This window comes from Macrobrachium nipponense, chromosome 3, assembly GCF_015104395.2.
Source record: "Macrobrachium nipponense isolate FS-2020 chromosome 3, ASM1510439v2, whole genome shotgun sequence".
Lineage (NCBI taxonomy): Eukaryota > Metazoa > Arthropoda > Malacostraca > Decapoda > Palaemonidae > Macrobrachium > Macrobrachium nipponense.
In genome coordinates this window covers 19,660,095-19,668,530 of record NC_087202.1, presented here as the reverse complement: position 1 = coordinate 19,668,530, position 8,436 = coordinate 19,660,095, and the positions used below count along the sequence as shown (strand labels likewise).

The 8,436-nt window shown below is 34.0% G+C and overlaps 1 protein-coding gene across 1 annotated transcript in view; it reads left to right on the top strand.

The window, feature by feature from the left end:
- The first annotated feature begins 7,803 nt into the window (after nt 1-7,803).
- LOC135221649 (ribosome-binding protein 1-like) overlaps nt 7,804-8,436 on the top strand; it is a 212,572-nt gene continuing 211,939 nt past the window's right edge. Inside the window, exon 1 of the mRNA XM_064259338.1 lies at nt 7,804-7,989. The gene's annotated coding sequence lies outside the window, so the exon portion shown is untranslated. The remainder of the gene's footprint in view (nt 7,990-8,436) is intronic.

The window sequence follows — 8,436 nt, the reverse complement described above, 5'->3', positions numbered from 1 at the left end:
TCCCTGTTCAGAATGTGACTAAATATTTCGGTGAAAGTGGTAGAGGGCTGCCCACTAGAATCGGGGAACACAAAAGAGCTTACCAGTTACATGCGGAAAACAATGTATTAGTTAGTCACAGTCTTAAGCTCGATCACCGCATAAATTGGGAAGATTCTAAAGTAATTTTCAGAAGTAAAGAAGTTGGTATAAGAAGGCTAGTGGAGGGTGCGGCGATAGACAGTGGTTTTTCCATGGAAGGCAATAAATCTTTCACACAGGAAGATAAATTCACCAACAACCTTATTTCCAAGAAATATATTAAAGGATTTAAGAATAAAGAACATTATGAGAGTGTTGTCTCTTTAGCCACATCTGATGCTGCGGTTGCCTCTCTTTCTCCCGTTCAGGTAACTCGGCTACCTCCAGTAACCGATGCTGCCGGCGCCTATGCTGTTGAAGAGGACCATCAGAACGACCGCACTGGGCAAGGACCAATTCGACGTTCCAGACGACTGGCGGGGCTTTCATCAGAAAACTACGGCATTGCCTGATTTATACTGGACGACCGGTTCCATTGTTTTAATAACAAGTCACTTAATTTTTGACTCCTGCTTTGTTTACTTCGCTGTAAAGTTATTTCAACGTGTCAGATTGATAAGGGGAACCGTACAGATTCCCGAAAGCTATCTTTTCTGTTTTAAACTTAAATATATGTACATTTACATAACTGTGGATTTGTTTATCCATTATTATTATTATTATTATTATTATTATTATTATTATTATTATTATTATTATTATTATTTTGGTAGAAGACCCTCTTTTAGGCAAATACTGTTAAAAAGGATGGCAGAATTAAGCGAGTTGATTTTATATCTTGTTTTTTTTTCTTTTCCTTACAATTCGCTTCTCAGGCTCAGCGATGTTTCTGAGCCTAAGAAGCGAATTGTAAGGAAAATAGAAAAAACAATATGTAAAATCAACTCGCTTAATTCTGCCATCCTTTTTAACAGTATTATTATTATTATTATTATTATTATTATTATTATTATTATTATTATTATTATTATTATTATTATTATTATTATTATTATTCAGAAATTCAAGCTTCCAAAAACTCTGGTGTACATTTGAAAGAAATAACAGCAGGTAATGGGAAATGAAGAAAGAGGAGATTGATAAATAAATAAATGGATAAATATGTAAGTAAAGTACTCGGCGAGTTGCTTTAGAGTACGATTAAATAAAATAGAGTAAGATTTAAAAAATACATTTATAGGCTAAGCTCAGATATTGGTGATGGTAACAATAATACAGTAACAGCAATATAAACGAAAATAAAGTTGCCCTTCTTCCAAGAAAGCGACTTTCAGCAAATTTAAGATTTATAAAACCACCCAGGTATCGCAAACCTTTTCCCATCACGACGTGTGAAGTCATATGAACAATTTTCAAAGATTTGTTTTGAGTGACGTATTGTGCTTAATTTTCCTAGGAGGTGGGACCTGTTTTAGCTGTTTAAACGCAACAGGTGATGGTGATGGGTGTTGATGGTAAACCCATTTGCCCTGTGCAACTAAACAGTGCTTCAGTCTGATTCAACCTATAAGAAGTTAGTCTTTATGACCAGGTATATCTGTCCTTGTTTTCATTACGTTTCTTGAATACTTGGAGGATATAAATAGACTTTTTGACAAGTGGTAAAGTCTTTCACTAATCATCATTATTATTAATCTCTATAACTGGAACATAAAATGTAATAAATGACTTTGAGTTTCCGTGTATATCCCGTCCAATAAGCATTCCTTACGACTTCATACCTAAAGCCATTCGAGATATTAGCAACAATAGACAATGTTTAAAGGACTAATTGCTTTCAAAAAATTTCTAGAATAAAATCTGAAATCATACCTCTATAATAGATATTTCCCAGTTACCAATTAATTCAGATATCTCATCTCGTGAATAATTCGTTTTTAATTTTCTTTCTTGCAATTCTATATGAAATGTTGGGACTGAGGTGGGATTCTTGCATGATAAACTCTGCAATCAAAGATCTTGTACCTTTCATTTTGGAGTGCTACAGAGGTACATTATCTTATCATTACCTATCTTTCAGACTGGAATTGCATGTAGATAATTAATTAAAGACCTAGTTCAAATGTGGATTAATTAAGCTTCATTTTATAAGAAAAATAACCTTTACGCGCGCATGAATTCAAGGACAAGCGATCCCATGCAAGGCTAATGACCATGGGCAGTTTCAATACAATTCACAATGCTCCTGTTGACAAAAATAGTGAATTATCTACGTGGAAGTTAGTGATTAGTACACAGATCAGACGCGCAAGTTGCTTATTCACACGATGAAGATTCAGGGCAGGAACGCGATAAGATTCACACGAAACGTAGGGTGTAGGATTAAAGCAAAATGTGAATCTTATCGTGTTCCTGCCCTTCATCTTCATCGTATATGTATATACAAACTAAATACGAAATACGGTAATACCGTAATAATTTTTAAAATCTGGTTTGACGCCTAAAAACGTCCAACTGAAAGTGAAAAGTAGGTCAGCGGGCGATCATATGTCACCTTGGCGATTACACACCCTAAAATTGTTTATTCCCAGAAACAGTCGGCCATTTAAAAGCAATCTCCAAAGATCATCAACAAATTTGTTTTTTCTCTGCTGGCTATAAAGAACCAACCGCCCCCAACTAAGCCTCATTACTTTGACAAATCATTGAACCCAGTTTCATTTCTATTCTCTGTTTTTTCACATTTTTTTTAAAGGGAAACCTGTGGTTTTCATTATTCTCTTCGCACCTGATTGCTCTTTTGTTCCCTCTGTAGGGATTCGTGCGATCTATTCGCTCGTCCTTTTATTTATTTATTTTTCGTTTCCGTAGCAGTCACTGTATTTTAGGCGAGCTTAACTCCCTGGCGTGAAGTGGGGGATCCCCGAATCTAAAATTCTTCTTTAAATTAATCAATTCATTAATACCTGTTTTTGTATTTGAATGAATATTTGAAGTTTTGTTTCGTTAAATGGCCCTTTTTGTTAAGACGAACCCAAATCAGCAGCAGCAGCAGCTTCTTCTTCTTCTTCTTCTTCTTCTTCTTCTTCTTCTTCTTCTTCTTCTCTTCACGATACTAATAATAATGACAGATGAAATTAATCAACTTGTAAGCCAAGCTGATAAGACTCAACAGCATTCAGTGCAATCCTCGTCAAAGAAGTTTGGAATAATAACAATAATAATAATAATTATAATTATTATAATAATAATAATAACAACAGAAGAATACAAACAGAAATGGATTTGGGCAAACTCCTGTAACTATTATTTTCGTCGATATTTTAATAATTACATCGAAATCTACATATTATTGAGGGTTTCTTTAGAGCTACAAAATATTCCGTTACTGGAGTGTCAAACATATGAAATAATTTCCTCGTGTTAAGTAGTTAAGTAGATTTGACCTCTTCATACAATATCTGAAATCGTTTCCTCAGTTAAGTAAAAAAAAGTAACTTTGACCTCTGCATAGAGGATCTAAAATCATTTCCTCTTGTTACGTAGCAAAGTAACTTTGACTTCTGCATAGAGAATCTAAAACCATTTCCCCAAATTAAGTAGCAAACTAACTTTGTCCTCTGAATACAGAATCTAAAATCATTACCTCTAATTAAGTAACAAAGTAGCTTTGACCTTTGACCTCAGCATGCATTTTTTTTCTCACCAATATTATTACTGTTATTACCAGTATTATAATTACTATCTTTTATGCTACCTCAGCTATTTTGTGGATAAGTGCCGAATACTCATTTTTCTTATCATGTTGTCTCATATATCTAGATTGTGTATGTTACTGTGTATTTTGTATATTCAATGTATATGGCCCTGAGCTGAAATAAAGGATATTATTATTATTATTATTATTATTATTATTATTATTATTATTATTATTATTATTATTATTATTATTATTATTATTATTATTATTATTATTATTATTATTATACGAAATCTTAAATCATTTCCCCTAGTTGAATAGTAAAGTAACTTTAACCCCTGCACACAGAATCTAAAAACCTTTCCTTTAGTTAGAGTAAAAAAAGAGTAAATTTAACCTCTGCATACAGAATCTAAAGTCCTTCTAATTAAGTAGCAAAATAACTTTGGCCTCTGCATACAGAATCAAAACTCCTTTCCTAATTAAGTAGCAGAGTAACTTAATTAGGAAAGGAGTTTTGATTCTGCATATAGAATCTAAAGTCCTTTCCTCTAATTAAGTAGCAAAGTAACTTTGATCTCTGCATATAAAATCTAAAAAAATTTCCTCCACTAAATTAACAAAGTAACTTTGACCTCTGCATAAAATCTAAAATCCTTCCTCTAGTTAAGTAACAAAGTAACTTAGATCTCTGCATAAAAATCTAAAAACATTACCTCTAGCTAAGTAGCTAAGTAACTCTGACCTCTGCATACAAATTCTAAAATCCTTTCCTGTTGTTAAGTAACAAAGTAAGTTGGAGTTTTGCATACAAAATCTAAAATTATTTCGTCTAGTTAAGTAGCAAAGTAACTTAGAACTTTGCATACAAAATCTAAATTTATTTCGTCTAGTTAAGTAGCAAAGTAACTTTGACCTACGCATACAAAATCTAAAATCATTTCATCTAGTTAAGTAGTAGCAAAGTAACTTTGACCCTTTACATACAAAATCTCAAATAATTTCCTCTGGTTAAGTAGCAAAGTAACTTAGACCTTCCATACAAAATCTTAAATCATTTCCTCTAGTTAAGTACCAAAGTAACTTTGACTTCTGCATACAGAATCTAAAATCCTTTCCTATAGTTCAGTAGCAAAGTAACTTTGACTTCTGCATACAGAATCTAAAATCCTTTCCTGTAGTTAAGCAACAAAGTAACTTGGATTTTTGCATACAAAATCTAGAATTATTTCGTCTAGTTAAATAGCAAAGTAATTTTGACCTTTGTCCTAAAGATACAAAACCTAAAATCCTTTCCTCTAGTAAAGTAGCAAAGTAACTTTGACCCCTATATATAGAATTCAAACTTATTTCCTCTAGCTAAGTAGCCATGTAACTTGACCAATGCAAAGAAAATCACAGATTTAAGTACATCGTCTTAAGTTAATGACCTAACTCTAGATACTATTCGCATGGCATGGAGGCAACGCAAGAAGTTATGAACTTAATTTATAGACAAAACTAAAACGTTTCGATTCTTTTCAGTCGCTTAAAATCCTTTGGGCTGTCCGTCAGCTGCTGCCCAATTGATTTCCTTTGGAAGGTTTCTCGCCCTCAAATGCGGACTCAAATGCTGGCATTTCTGGAGAAATTTACTTGGAAAAATAACAATATAATGACTAAAACCTCACAGTAAAGTAATTCCATATAATGGGCAAAACATTTTGTAAAAAGCAATAGCTGACTCCCTTGGGGGGTTTTAGTTAAAGGTAAAAAGGTAAATTACGATCATCACTAAAATTTTAATTTTGTTCAAAAGAAAAAAATAATAAGAATAATTTTACTACTACTACTACTACTACTACTACTACTACTACTACTACTACTACTACTACTACTACTACTAATAATAATAATAATAATAATAATAATAATAATAATAATAATAATAATAATAATAATAATAATAAAGTGAATCAGATAAATGATCCTTGCTAAAGAATTGACAATGAAATTTCAATAAACGTCGAAAATTATATAACCCATCAGTATTAGAAAATTTTCCATTATGAAAGAAAACTTGTAAATGTCTTTTTCCATTAGTTAATTATTTTTATCTTAAGAAATAAAAACTCTTAAAAGAGGGCCTTTGAAAAACATGATAAATAAATCAAATTCTAAAAAGGTTCATTGATCAAATTATTATTATTATTATTATTATTATTACTATGGAAAAGAAATCAATGTAAGTATATGTAAATTAAGTGAATACAGAATCTTATCATCGCTTAACACAAATAATACCTCAGCTCCTGTTTCTATTATTATCATTATTATTAAAATGAGAAGACAAAAGGTGTAAATAAATAAATGCAACAGAATATAGAATCTCAACGTCGCTCAACAAAACTCAATCATTCTTGCGTTCCGGCCCATTAACTCAATTTTAGGAAAAACATTAGAAAACATAAACTACTTTATTCAGTGCAACAAAACAGTACCAAAGTTTCTCTCTGATCATCAAAATTCAACTTTTATTTACCGCGCCATATATCATGTCAAATTCCTAGAATTACTTCATTAACTAAAGGTAGAGCCTTAAAATAGTCAGAAAGTGCTTCAAACGGTATGAAGAACAAATAAAGGCGATGCTCTCTCTCTCTCTCTCTCTCTCTCTCTCTCTCTCTCTCTCTCTCTCTCTCTCCAGGGCAAAGATTAAAGAGTAACAATTGACGTCGTTAAAAAATTATTCTACAAAAGCTTAGCGTATAAACATAATGAGGGAAGACATTCATTCTCTCTCTCTCTCTCTCTCTCTCTCTCTCTCTCTCTCTCTCTCTAAAACACCAAATGTACAGCCATATACGATACCACAAAGCGCTTCAAATGCAAACGAAATTGAGTATAGCCCGCTCTCTCTCTCTCTCTCTCTCTCTCTCTCTCTCTCTCGTGGTCAAGAGTTTGGGTAGGCGTCCACTACAGTGCGTGGGCGATCTCAGGACTGATGTAGTGGTAAACGTTTGAGTGGTGGGAAAAAAGCAAGGGTTAGGAAGGGGAGGGATGGATCCGACATATCTCGCAGGGTTTTTACCCTTATTTTTTCTTCTTCTTCTTTTATTTTTTTTTACTTTTTCTTGTTTTTATCTTAGCCACGAACATGTTAGCATGAATGTCTGATGGGGTCACATGTAATAAAAGTCAACACAACCTTGAAATCTCGATCTGTTCTGCCAGTGCCGTTTTTGAGTAGTAATACAGTTCCTTAATTTTTTGCAGTTCTATAAAATTCCTCTTTTTAATTCCTTTGTTTATTACCTGGAATCTCAGCTAAATAAAAAATCAACGACCCGTCGTCCTTTTCACACCTAAAATCTTCTTTTAATTTCAACACAGGAAAACAAAACCAACTTTCTTTTCTTGTAAGCAAAACTCATCTCTACCTCGATAGCTTTTCTGAAGCCGCAATTTGTATATCCACAAGCAAAGGTGGGATGAAATATTGTTTTCATCATAAGAAGGGTTTCCTGACCATAGGGGCGGGGCTAGTTGATGACGTCACCGTATATTGACCATTAGGGGGCGGGACTACCAGAGAAACGTCATCGTCTACGAACGAATCACATTCGGCTGATTAAGCTATATGGAATCGGGGGCGTCTATTGTGTGTCGGAACCTCGGATAAACTTTGTACTCAATGCTTGTATCAAATATGTAAATTCGTAAACTCTCAAAGTATTCGCCATTGAAATTACAGATGGTAACTACCGATAAGTCGTTTTCCTAGTTTGCTTAAAAGCGACGGAAGCGACACGTTCCCCCTTGAAATAAGGATAGAGGCTAAACCCACTGAGTCCTATTTCCCCACTCAGGATGGTGCTCTGTCTTTAATTATGATGAGAGAGAGAGAGAGAGAGAGAGAGAGAGAGAGAGAGAGAGCTTCTCTATCTGATCTCACAAAGGGGGGAGCCGTTCGACTGACGCAGCACTGCCGAAACATTCCGAAAAGACACGAAGCCTCGAGGGAAACCGGGCGCCGAGTGGCTGCGCACACACGGAAATCCCGCCCAGTATAAAACTGGCAGGACATAAGACTGACCCAGCAGTGAGTCCGCCCGCGTGTCGACCACGTCTCTACTTATCTCCACACGCCCGTGCGCCCATATATCTATATATATACTCTCACACACAACACGCACATAGATATATCTCTCATCTTAAAGGCATCGCACCTGCGACTACAAATTACCCGTCTCTGCAAAAACACACTCGTTTGTAAATCGACGAAAAAGGTAGGAACTTTTTGGTTACTTTGTCCCCCCTTCCCCCCCGAAAAAAATCTTTTTTGTTTTTGCATTTCTTTCAGAAGTCTTCATAAGGCGCCACGCCAAATTTCGGGATGAAAATCCATGTGAGAACTGAGTTTGCTAAAATATTCGTTTTTTTACAGTGGGAAGGGTCACTTTCCACAGAGAAATACAGAATTAAACAAGATTAAAATAAGTTTGCCAAAGAGTGAATAATCCAGGATGGTATCAGATTTGTTAAAATTCTCATTCACCAAGTGTTGAAAAATTTTATTCAGAAAGTCCTTCGAAGTTTCTTAGGAAAACATTTTTCCATTAAATATATTATTTGCATGCTACAAATCTCTATAAAATGGACACATCAAATTCTGTCTATCAAACCATTATCATAATTATTGTATAATAACTGTAATTATTTTGAGTATTATAATT